Consider the following 12,182-nt stretch of genomic DNA (forward strand, 5'->3'; position numbering starts at 1 on the left):
GGCCAGGAAACACATTTTTAAAAGATTTATTTTTTATGCATATAAGAGCTAGGTGTGCAGGCCAGAGATATGGGGGGGGGTGAGAGGATTCACCAGAGACAGAGTGGGGGAGCAGAACAGGCAGACTTATGAAATACACTCACTACTGAGGGAGCAGCGGGCGAGACAGGAGAGGTCTGTTGAGCCATGTGTGTCACCTCCCTGGCAGGGGATCGAACTCGTGCTGCAGTGGCTGCTGATAGCTTCATAGTGCTGCATGTTAAACATAGCCAGAGGAATCAATCAGACTCAGAAAGAAGGTTTTCTACATAACTGGCCTGATGTTTTCAAAATGTGATTGTTAATGAACTAGAAAAAGATAAGAGATTGCTCTAGATTTGAAGATGTAAAGAGAATGCATTAACCTTGATTGGAGTCTGGTGTAAACAAGCAGCTATAAAAGACATTTGTGGATATAGAGGGAGACAGGTCAATCAAGAGTGGCAATATTTTACCAAAAAGTAATAGTGATAAATATGTGATAAATATGTGATAAAACACTATTATTTTTTCAATGTCTCTGTGTGTTTGAGAATATTCATAATAAAAATTGAAATTTTTATTCAGTAAGTATTACTGAAATAACTGGTTATCCATTAAAAAATAAAAAAAAAGTAGGTTTTTAACTTCACACTAAACATTTTAGAAAAAATTATGGAAGGATATATTTATGCCCTTAGGGTAGGGAGAATTTCTCAAACTTTTTGGAAAAGGCAAACCACAGAGGAAAACAAGTACAAACTGACTATATTAAAATTAAAAGGTCTGATACATCAAAAGACAGCTCTCTTACACTGAATTCCCCAGAAAGCAGAGCATGAGACCAAAGTTTATGTGTAAGTAGTTTATCAGGGTGTATGATCTCAGAAGCAGGTGTGAGAAACAAGAAAGACAAAGTTGGAAAGATGGATAACCAAAACAAGGATATATTGTTAACCTCTAAAAACCATCGGTTGCTTTGTCTCGTGGGATCATCTAATGACAATATAAAACATCTGAAAACTCTCTGTTACAGAAAGTTACAGGACAGGATCTATCCACCAGCCTCTATACTGATGGTCAGAATTTTTGCCTTATGGAGTATTTATTCTATCACACTTTCAGCTCGTATCTGTTTGGAACCTGAATTTTTTTTTTTTCATTGTCCTATGGCCGCTACAGCAATAAAGGAGCCCTGAGATAGGAGTCAAAATTATTTGATTTGTACCTGGGGTAAAATGCTGTCAGATTGTAGGTGCACAAAACTGGTCAGATTTGGCACAACAATGGTTATCCACGGCAGTGACAAGAAACGAGACAGATGATGCCAACTAAAGAAATACATAAGCTGTGTCTGATATAAACCACCCTTTCCACTCAAATGCAAACTATAGAATAGTGATTTCATGTAGAGAAGGCAGTTGGGGAAATAAATTCAAGAAATCAGATGGCATATGGGGATCTTTAGTTGCATATGTAGTGCTTGATTTATTTAAAAACTCATATGAGGCAAAAAAATAAATTTGAGAAAACTGGTATATAGATGAGTGTTTATTGTATTATTTCAATACCATCTCTATGACATTCATTATGAAATATTTCAATATAAAATATGAAAACAGAGTCTACACTGTTTGAAAAGGTAAATAACTTGTTAAAATTCATTGCTTTGGAAGAATATAACATTCTTCTTATCTTTTGGGTTTATTATAATAGTCTCTTCTAACACTTGCTCAATCTTATTTTGGATAATTATTGAGTTGATATTCCTTTATATAACTTAAAACCACTGGGCATTTAAAACCCTTGTCGTTTCTCACAACTGTCCACAGTGAAAATGTAAGTAGAAAATGTCGTCTGTTGTGACTGCCTTCTTTCTCTATCAACTTTTCATGGTTCATCCCCTTTTCTTTTATGTACTTGTTCCCCACAGAGCCCTTTCCTTACCATTGTATCTAAAAGAACATACTTGGGCCTCCTTGGTGGCGCAAGGGGTTAAGATGTAACCTATAAAGCTATGCGCAGCCCCTGTAACATAAGTTTGATCCCTGGCTGGCTAGGGAGCTACCCACATGGCACAGCAGACCTCTCCTGACTTGCCTGCTGCTCCCCTCAGCAGTGTATTTCAGTCAGTCTGCCTGTCCTGTTCCCAACTCTGTCTCTGCTGAATCCTCTTACCCCCCACACCTCTGGCCTGTATCCCAGATCTTGTATGCATAAACAAATAAATCTTTAAAAAAATAAAAGAACATACTTATAATTTTCTATTTACTTTCTCTACTCTTTATTCTTTATAGTACATTAGAATATATATTTGTTTTTTTCTCACTCTTGTTTAAAAGCTGACATTATTAGTAACATTATTAATATTACAGTTGGTTTGCCTTCATTAGAATGTAAGTTATTTGATGCTAGATTGTTGTGTTAACCACTATTGCCTTATATCTAGAAGATTGTCTGGCTTACTTTAAGTACTGAATAAATGTTGATCAATAAATGAATGGATGAAAAATTAGTGAATGACTCTTGGAAAGCATTTTACACAGATATCTGATTTATTAAGTTTTTTTTTTTTTTTAAAAAAAAAAAGACTATGCATACAAGAACTGGGGTGTAAGCCAGAGGTGCAGGGAGTGAGAGGATTCACCCTAGAGAGTGGGGAGGAGAACAGGCAGATGTACTGAAATACACTGCTGAGTGGAGCAGCAGGACAGTCCGGAGAGGTCTGCTGTGCTATGTGGGTTGCTCTCTGGCTGGCTGGGGATGGAACTCATACTGCAGGGGCTGGCAAAAGCTTGATAGTGCTGTCTTTAACCCCTGTACTACCAGGGAGGCCCTGATTTATTAAGTTCTTTTGTCATTTTTTTACATAGAAAAGTAGATACAGGAAGGCAAAATAACTTGATTTGCAAAAAATAGAACTGATGTCTATATATGGATATAAAAACATACACACATATACCACATATATGGATATAAAAACATACACACATATACCACAGACATACAAATTCACATTTGTCTATGCATGTATAGTGTATGTATGTCATATATATATTTCTATAAAGCATTCACACACACACACACACACAGAATACCCAAATACAATATTTTTTTCAATCACAAGGACATTAAACTTCCTTCTATTCTGAAAAAGGGAGAGAAATAAGACCCTTAACAACAGATATTTACATTATAACTACTGCATTAATGAAATGTAAACTCTGACTATCTAGAAAGGAGGCAACTTTTCAAAGTTTGCCTCAGCAAAACATCTTATAAATTTTAAAATAGAATGTATTTTAACAAATAGACGTTTTTAGCAGTGTTCCAAATTATTGAATTAATATATTAATAATGGTTATTTTTAAAAACATGAGGAGCAACATCTCTATACTTAAAAATAATTTAAATATTTTAGAGCTCTTGAGTCTATTCAATATATTTTTGAATTATATAATTTTATAAATACCTGGAGTTCAAACATCTTGTTAAGTTTTAAACCAAGTAAAAACGTTAAAAGAAATAAAGCCCAAATGTATTCCTTTGCATAAGTAAGGTCATGCTTTGTATGTCCATTTCAGACTTTAATACTTAACCTCTGACATGTACACTGTTACATTACAATATGTGGACTTTTGGGGATACATACCTCAAGGGTCTCATGTTTCTGTGAACAGGGGCACTTACTGCCATTGTGTTCTAAAATATTTTTTTCAAAAATATTTATAGAGCAAACAACCTTGAAAGATAATAATGATGTCTCTCTCCAGAGCAAAGGGAAGGTTTTTTTTCACTGTGTAGTGTAATAAATATAATATCTCCTTCCAGGGCAAATCTCAAGCAAGTATGCTTACAACCTACTTTAAAATATTCTAGTTCCTAAACTTGGGCATCCTCAGCTAAGATACAAACCCACTGTTTGCACAGAATCCACCTGCACTGTGTTACTTGGGGTCAAGTGGAACAGACACAAATGTGAAAGTCATGTTGCTTGCTGTACTGTGGCTAATAGAGTCCTTTATCTCTGACCCAGGAGTCTCATATCTTAGGTACCTATGAAACTGTAGTAGGAGCTAGTTTGTTAGTTAGCAAGTAAAATAAAATCTCAGATCCTTAACTGTTCTTTACAGCTTTTGATAATAGGGATAGAACACTGACAGAAACATGCATATCTGAAAGAGAAAGGATGTGAAGGCCTTGTAAGTCAGATTTGGAACATAAAATGAGTATCTGAGTCTGGTAGGTAGTTCATGCTAAGTGGTGGGAGCAAAAAGTAAAAGGTCGTCCCTAGCCTACTTTTCCTCAGTGTTCTGAGGCTGATCATGAATGGTAGGATTAACATAAGCAACTTAAATAGTGTTATATTACTTGTTTTTCTTAAAATTGTATTGAATTACCAGTGATTTAATTAAATATATAATTTTGCGAGTACTAGAACAGTGCTTAAAACAGTGCCAAAGACAGTGCCACAGTGGGGGACATGCCACTGTCTGTGGGTTCTTACTCATGTGCTCGATTATAAGAACACTCAGGCTCAGGGTCCAACAACAATGGGGTTTATTTAAAAAACATGAGACTGGATCAGGAAGATGTGGCATATATACACAATGGTATATTATTCAACAATCAAAAAAGATAAACTCATGCCATTCGCAGCAATGTGGATGGAGCTAGAAGGAATTATGCTCAGTGAAATAAGCCAGAAGGAAAAAGAAAAATATCGGATGGTTTCACTTATAGCAGGAATATAGGGGAACCCAATTAGACATCAGTGTAAAAAAATAATAACAGTACAAAACACAAGGCAAAAACAGACAATTATAAGTCAGAGACATACTGCAGGGGAGGAGGAGGGAGAGGGATCAGAGGGTGGAAAAAGGAAAGTGTTTCTAAGGCCATAGGTGCATGGCTATCTCACACTTGTTAGTTTCCACAGTGTTTAGTTGTCCCAAACAAAGGCCACTTGTGCAAGATGGCACCATCCTGTTAATGAGGGCCTGGCACTGGTGGCACACCGGCAAGCAGTGGACAGGATCCAATTCACAGTGGCAGCTGGAGGTGCTCACAGTTGGGCCATTGAGCTGATACCACAGCAGCCCATAGCAACAGACTGGACAGTACTGGATGCCAGACTGGATAGAAACAGAAGTATCACCACTAGGAGGCAGTGCCAGAAGATCAGAAGTGGTTGACACTTCTCAGTGGTGACTGAATACAGAGTCTCTATCACCTGTAAACCGTGTTGGATAGACTGGCAAGTAGTGCCAGTAATCTCCAGTCACCAGAGGTGGTGTCAGACACACCAGTGTTAACAGCTCTTAGTGAGCTATTGGTCTGAAACAATTGCTAACAGTTCTTTAAGACACCAGGCCCTGGGCCAGTGATGCTCTTTGCAGGTGATACCAGAGGCAGGGCCAGAGGCAGATACAATGTCTTGGTTTTTGCAAAGGTCTGTGGAGCTCTACTACTTGATGGTTCTTCTCTTCTTCAGATCTTCTGAAACTGCCTGCTGAATCCTTCCTCCTTCCTTAGAGTCTGGGAGCAGAATGCCTTCAAGCTGCCTCTTGCTTTGTCTTATAGGTTTTCAGGTTTTAGAACAAAACAACCAGGCTGATTGAACCATGTTCAATCCTAAGTATCTGGTGTTAGTGCCCAATAACACCAATTAGTTCACTTCCATTTTACAATCTGAATAATTAACTCAGTAACTTAGCTTGAACCTGATTGGTCCATTTATGATCGAGGCTTCAAATACAAAAGGGAAAAGCCAGGGGCCTGCACAGACTCCAACCTTCCCTGAAGTCAGGGCAGGTTCATGGACCAGTGGGCTCCTAGAGTCACTGCTGGAGCCATCTTCAGTGGAGCTGGAGGCACACTGCCCCAGGGCCCCTTCAATGGGTGCAGGGTGTAACAGTAAAAAGGGTGGGCATCTGCAGCCGCACTGGACATGGACCCCTGCTGCTGCAGATTGAGCTCTGCTGGGATCCTGCCACATTGACTGGACATTCCACTGGCCTCTCTGGTTGTGGCTCCAGGTATCACTTGGGATTTGCCTCTGCTGCTGAAGCTTGCTCTGTCATGGGCTACATTGCTGCTGTAGCCTCAGTGGGACAACATGCCATGGGGTAGCATGGTAGGGAAACCACCTCCTCCAACCACTGCTGCCTGCCACTGATGGCAGTCTAAGTGACAGCAGGGTCCCTCACACCGTGGGCAGTTGGTCATGGGTGATCAAATGCCTGCAGCTTCTGCCACATTTTAAAACGTCCTGGCCTGTCTGCCCCGTAGGTAGCCCTTGGGCAGCAGGCAGGGAGACTCCCACCGTTGCTGTCCAAGCAGATGTGACTGGGGTCACAGGGGCTCTGACTCACATTGGGGGAGGAGGTGCCATGTCCACAGGAGATAGACTGAGACAGCCCCTCTCAGCCCCAACAAAGCCAGCATGCATGATATCCTCTGGCACTGAGGGATTCTGGTCATAGTACAACTTCACAGCACAACCTCTGCACATGCACCACTCATCCTACACCAAAGCTCCAATGCCAAAACCCTGTCACCTTCTGTTCCCTATCCTTTCCTCCCTCCACCCATTCTTGTCCTCTGGTAACCACTATATTTTCCAGAGTCTCACAATTATTTTTGTTTTGTTTTGTTTTGCCAGTTTATTTTCTTGGGTTATTTATATTCCACAAATGAGTGAAACCCACCCTATAGTTATTTTTCACTTTCTGACTTATTTCCCTTGGCATAATTAGCTAAAGATTCATCTATTTTGGCCCAATAGGCACTATTTCATCTGTTTAAATAGCTGAGTAGTATTAAATTGAGTATATATTTCACAATTTCTTTATCAAGTCATCTGTCAATGGATATTTAGGTTGATTCTATGCCTTGGTTATGTGAATGATGCTGCTATGAGCATAGAGGGACATAAATCTTTTCATATCAGTGCTTTGATATTCTATGGGCAAATACCTAGAAGTGATATTGCTGGACCATACAGAATTTCCATTTTTAGTTCTTTAAGGAATCTCCATACCATTTTCCATAGAGGCTGCACCAATTTACATTCCACCAACAGTGGGTGGTGTTCCTTTTTCTCTCCACACCTCACATTTGTTGATTCTAGACTTTTTGATATAAGCCATTTTCACAGGGTGAGATATCTCATTGTGGTTTGATATTCACAGGGTGAGATATCTCATTGTGGTTTGCATTGCTCTTACAATAAATGGTGTTTTAATTGTCTGCACTATTCTACAGGAGGGAGGAAAAAAGGTTTTTATCATGACTATGGCGTAGCAAGTCCCAGGCCCCAGCTGAAAGAAAATGTGATTATAGTCACTGAGTTGAGGTGCCTCCAAAGGGGGGATAGATGATGTCAACAATGAAGTTAGGAGCTTTAGGTAAATTTTAAATATTAGAAGTTTGTTGAGTTGAAGCCATGAACAGATGCCAGAATTTTCAAAGCTGACAGTGTCTTGTATATTTGCATGAAGTCACTCCCTCCAAGTTCCCTGTTTTTCTTTGACCTTCTACTCTAGCCTCAGCAGCTTTTACTACAAGATGACTAGGTATGGAACTTGTCCCCAGGGAGGACCAAGAGCATGTTATATAAACTATGTAATTTTATTTTATTTTATTTATTTTTTTAATTTAAATTTTATTTTTATATTCCCCATACAATTACAACCCCCTTATTTTGACCCCAATCCCTCCTTTCCCCACCCCCCACCCCCCATAGAGTGTCTCTGGTTCATAGTTGTTTGTTGATTTTGATATTTTCTTTCTTAGAGTTATTCTTTTTCCTGGTCCCTTATTTAAGTTTTCTAGATTCCTGCTATGAGTGAGACCATCCAGTATTTTTCTTTTTCTTTCTGGCTTATTTCGCTGAGCATGATCCCTTCCAGCTCCATCCATGTTGCTGCAAATTGCATTTGTTTATCTTTTTTGAATGCTGAGTAATATTCCATGGTGTATATGTACCACATCTTCTTGATCCAGTCATCTATTTTTGGGCATTTGGGTTGTTTCCAAAGCTTAGCTATTGTAAATAGTGCTGCTATAAACATAGGGGTGCAGGTGCTCTTTGGAATTGATGTTTCTGTGTCTTTTGGGTAAATACCTAGGAGAGGAATTGCTGGATCATGTGGAAGCTCTATGTTTAGTAGGTCCAGAAATCTCCACACAGCTCTCCATAGTGGTTGGACCAGTTTGCATTCCCACCAACAGTGCAGAAGAGTTCCTTTTTCGCCAACATTTGTTGTTGCTAGTTTTTTTAATATGTGCCATTCTCACTGGTGTAAGATGGTATCTCATGGTAGTTTTGATTTGCCTTTCCCTGATTACAAGTGATGTTGAACATTTTTTCATATGCCTGTTGGCCATTTGCATTTCCTCTTCCGAGAAGTTTCTTTTTAGCTCTTCTGCCCATTTTTTGACTAGATTATTATTATTTTTATTATTATTATTTTCTTTTGACTGGATTATTTTCTTTGTTTTTGTTGAGTCTCATCAGCTCTTTGTAGATTTTGTGATTAGTCCTTTATCATTAGTGTTGTGTGCAAAAATGTTCTCCCAGTTGGTGGGGCTTCTCTTTGTTTTGGTTATTGTCTCTTTGGTTGTGCAGAAGCTCTATGTAATTTTAGAAGGGGAAAGGATTGAAATTTTGATGACTCTGTGGGACATAAGCATATAAGTCACAATCATTCTTGGTCCCATCAAGAGAGGGGGACACAGATTCAAGTGATAAATTTTGGGCTGGATTCATAGAGCTAACACGAACTTGTGAGTTAGGCCTTTTGGTTCATTTAATGTTACTCCTGCCTCTACAGCTAGAGGTATGGTAGAGATTGATGTCACATGCTTCTATTACCTTTTCTGTTTTTTACAAGAATTATCCCAATTTTAAAAAGCTGCATATAGAACCCAAAACCTGATTTACAACTTTGAGCTACAAATGTCCATGACTGATAATTTTTCCAATCAGACCATCTAGTAAATGGAAGCCACCACTAATTACAAGTAGTCCCTGGGATTGGGGCTCATCACCCATTTTCAAAAGCAGCTATTAACTAGTTGACCCTTGTCTAAATCAAGCACCTGACCCAAGGAGGCATTGTTGCTCTCTAGCCTGGTATTTCCATCATGAGGTGTATCAAATTAGACATAAAATATAATAAATAGCAGATGATTAAGACAGTGAGGAAGACCAAACATGCCTTACTTATTAAGTGGAAATAATACTTTTAAGAATGCAACTAGCCTGGCCCCAGTGGCCTCTTGATTTTATGTGGAAAGTGGCAGCTATCTCTGTGGTGAAAAACTTATCACCCTTTCTGCCAGCAAAGTTTCTGGTTCAGTGGGGTCCCCAATTCACAGTATTTATATATATTCCTGGGTTTGATTCATTTGTATTTAGGCTAACCTGAAGTCATGGTGTCTGTTGGGCTGTGGCAGATCTTAGATCTCAGCTCCAGCTATACATAACTTAAAATAGACATGGTCACTCCACTTAGAGAACAGGATCTAAAGCCATTCTCAAGCCTTTGGCCAATAGCTTTCTTTATTTTTTAATTTATTTTTTTCTTATTTTTTACATCCTTATTCTTTTTTTTTTTTTTTATAGAGGCATGCTTTATTTATTTGTTTGCTGGTTTGTTTGTTTTTGTTTTGTTTATACATGCACTGGGTACAGTCAGAAGCGTGGGAGGGTGAGAGAATTCACCAGAGCCAGAGCGGGGAGCAGAGCAGGCAGAAGGACCGAAGTACACTGCTGAGGGGAACAGCAGACGGCAGGAGAGGGCTGCACGCCATATGGGACCCTCCTCTGGTGGCCGGGGAGCAGCCGGGGATCGAACCGGCGCCGCAGAGGCCGCGGGCAGCTTCGCAACCCAGCGCTCAACCGCTGCGCCACCGGGGAGGCCCCTTATTCATTTTTAAATAATGCTTGCTCCCCCACTCCGATGTAGTCCTCATAGAATTTCCTTCACCAATGCACCCGTGCACCATCACCTCAGTCCCCTGTGCTCCTCTCTTCCTCCCTCTGATCCCTCTCCCTCCTCCTCCCCTGCAAGATGTCTCTGGTTTATAATTGTCTGTTTTTGCTTTGTTGTGTTTTGTACTGTTATTATTTTTTTACACTGATGTCTTATTTGGTTCCCCCATATTCCTCCTATAAGTAAAACCATCTGATATTTTTCTTTTTTCCTTCTGATTTATTTCACTGAGCATAATTCCTTCTAACTCTGTGCACGTTGCTGCAAATGGCATGAGTTTATCTTTTTTGATCGTTGAATAGTACTCCATTGTGTATATACACCACATCTTTTTGATCCAGTCATCTATTTTTGGGCATTTGGGTTGTTTCCAGGTTTTACCTGTTATAAATAGTGCAGCAATAAATATAAGGGTGCAGGTGTTCTTTTGCATCAATGTTTTTGTGTCCTTTGGCTAGATCCCTAGGAGTGGAATTGCTGGGTCATATGGCAGATCCATTTTTAGTAGACTGAATAGTCTTCTTAAAGAACCTTGTTATATATTTACTATTTTTTTTTTTTGTGAGACCCTCGCCAGTGGCCAGGGATTGAACTGGCGCTGCAGAGGCTGCAAGCAGCCTCGCAGCCCAGCGTTCAACCACTGCACCACCAGGGGAGGTCCTATATGTTTACTATTGCCAATAACCTAGTTATTTGTTACCTGAAAAACTAGAGAAGACAGGTTATAGTTTGCCTCTTTAGGACTGCAAACTGTAGAAAGTTGCATCTACTGACCAAACTGTCAGAGCCACACACATGTAAATGCCATGTCAAAGCCCATTAGCTAATGAGAGTAGAGACATGCTGATGTTCAGGTCAACACTAATCATAGTGCTACCAATGCTGACTGGTTTTGTCACTATCATACACATGGCAACACATCCACCATCCAAGACCGGGAACACAACTCTCTATGGTTGTGATGCAGGGACAAACTTGTGACTCCTATTAAAAGTTTAACTGGTTTTCTAATGGATATAGAAGACATATATCATAAGTCATGCTACCCTGTCCATTCCAGGCAGAATGACTATATTGAATATTTGAACCCTTCTCAAAGCTAAGTGTGTTTCCTCACAACTGTTGGACATTTTCAGGCTAAAGAGTTTCTGTTCTAGTCTGATTAGTTGATTCTAGTCAGACCATCAGAGCACCTAAAATTAATGTGTGTCATGTCTGCGAGTTTCTGGACCATTTACAGTGTGACAATGTTGTACTTTTTATCACAAAAGTGACTCAACAGTAGACTGATGGACAATTCATGCTTTTTACCAGGCACAGCTATTTGTTATTGTTTAGTTCAGAAATCATCTCAAGGGGCCTCCCCTGGTGGTGCAGCGGTTGAGCTCTGGGCTGCAAAGCTGCCCGCAGACTCTGCAGTGCCAGTTTGATCCTCGGCTGCTGGCGTGGGTCCCACATGGCGTGCAGACCTCTCCTGATGCGCCTGCTGCTCCCCTCAGCAGTGTATTTCGTCAGTCTGCCTGTTCTGTTCCCTGCTCTGGCTCTGGTGAATTCTCTCACCCTCTTGTGCTTCTGACTGTACCCAGTGCTTATATAAATAAATAAATAAATCTTAAAAAAAAAAAAAAGAAATGATCTCAAAAAAGATTTTTCACTCTATATTTCTATTTTTCTTACCTCCTCCTGATCTCTATATATTAATGAGGCAGTTTTGTCACTGAATTTAGTTTTCTTCACAAAAGTATCATATCCTCTGGAAAATGTTCAGGACAAAAGTAGAGGGGTCATTATAATGCCCTATATTAAAAATTCAGGATATTTTCCTAACTATTCCTTATGATATGTCATTCTTTCCCCCATCTGAGCCCTAGGCTGCCTGGATGATATGCTCTGTAGATGACATCCTGGACAAAAGGTGACCTAATGGATTCAAATGTAATTCTGGTTAAGTTTTACAAAAATGCCCTTGTTACTGTTGCACATGACCCTTCCATATGAAAGGTCTGAGTGTGAATAGGAAATGATTTAAAAAATGGTGAAGTATGGTTACTGGAGTAGACTACATTGATATAGCAAACATCCTGGGAGATATGGAAGAAGAAGGGACATTAATGAACTTTTGTCTTTCAGGACCACCTCTGGAGCTTTTCTCATGAGTAAAAA

This window comes from Talpa occidentalis, unplaced genomic scaffold, assembly GCF_014898055.3.
Source record: "Talpa occidentalis isolate TD23 unplaced genomic scaffold, MPIMG_talOcc4v2.1 talOcc4.15, whole genome shotgun sequence".
In the NCBI taxonomy this organism is placed as follows: Eukaryota; Metazoa; Chordata; class Mammalia; order Eulipotyphla; family Talpidae; genus Talpa; species Talpa occidentalis.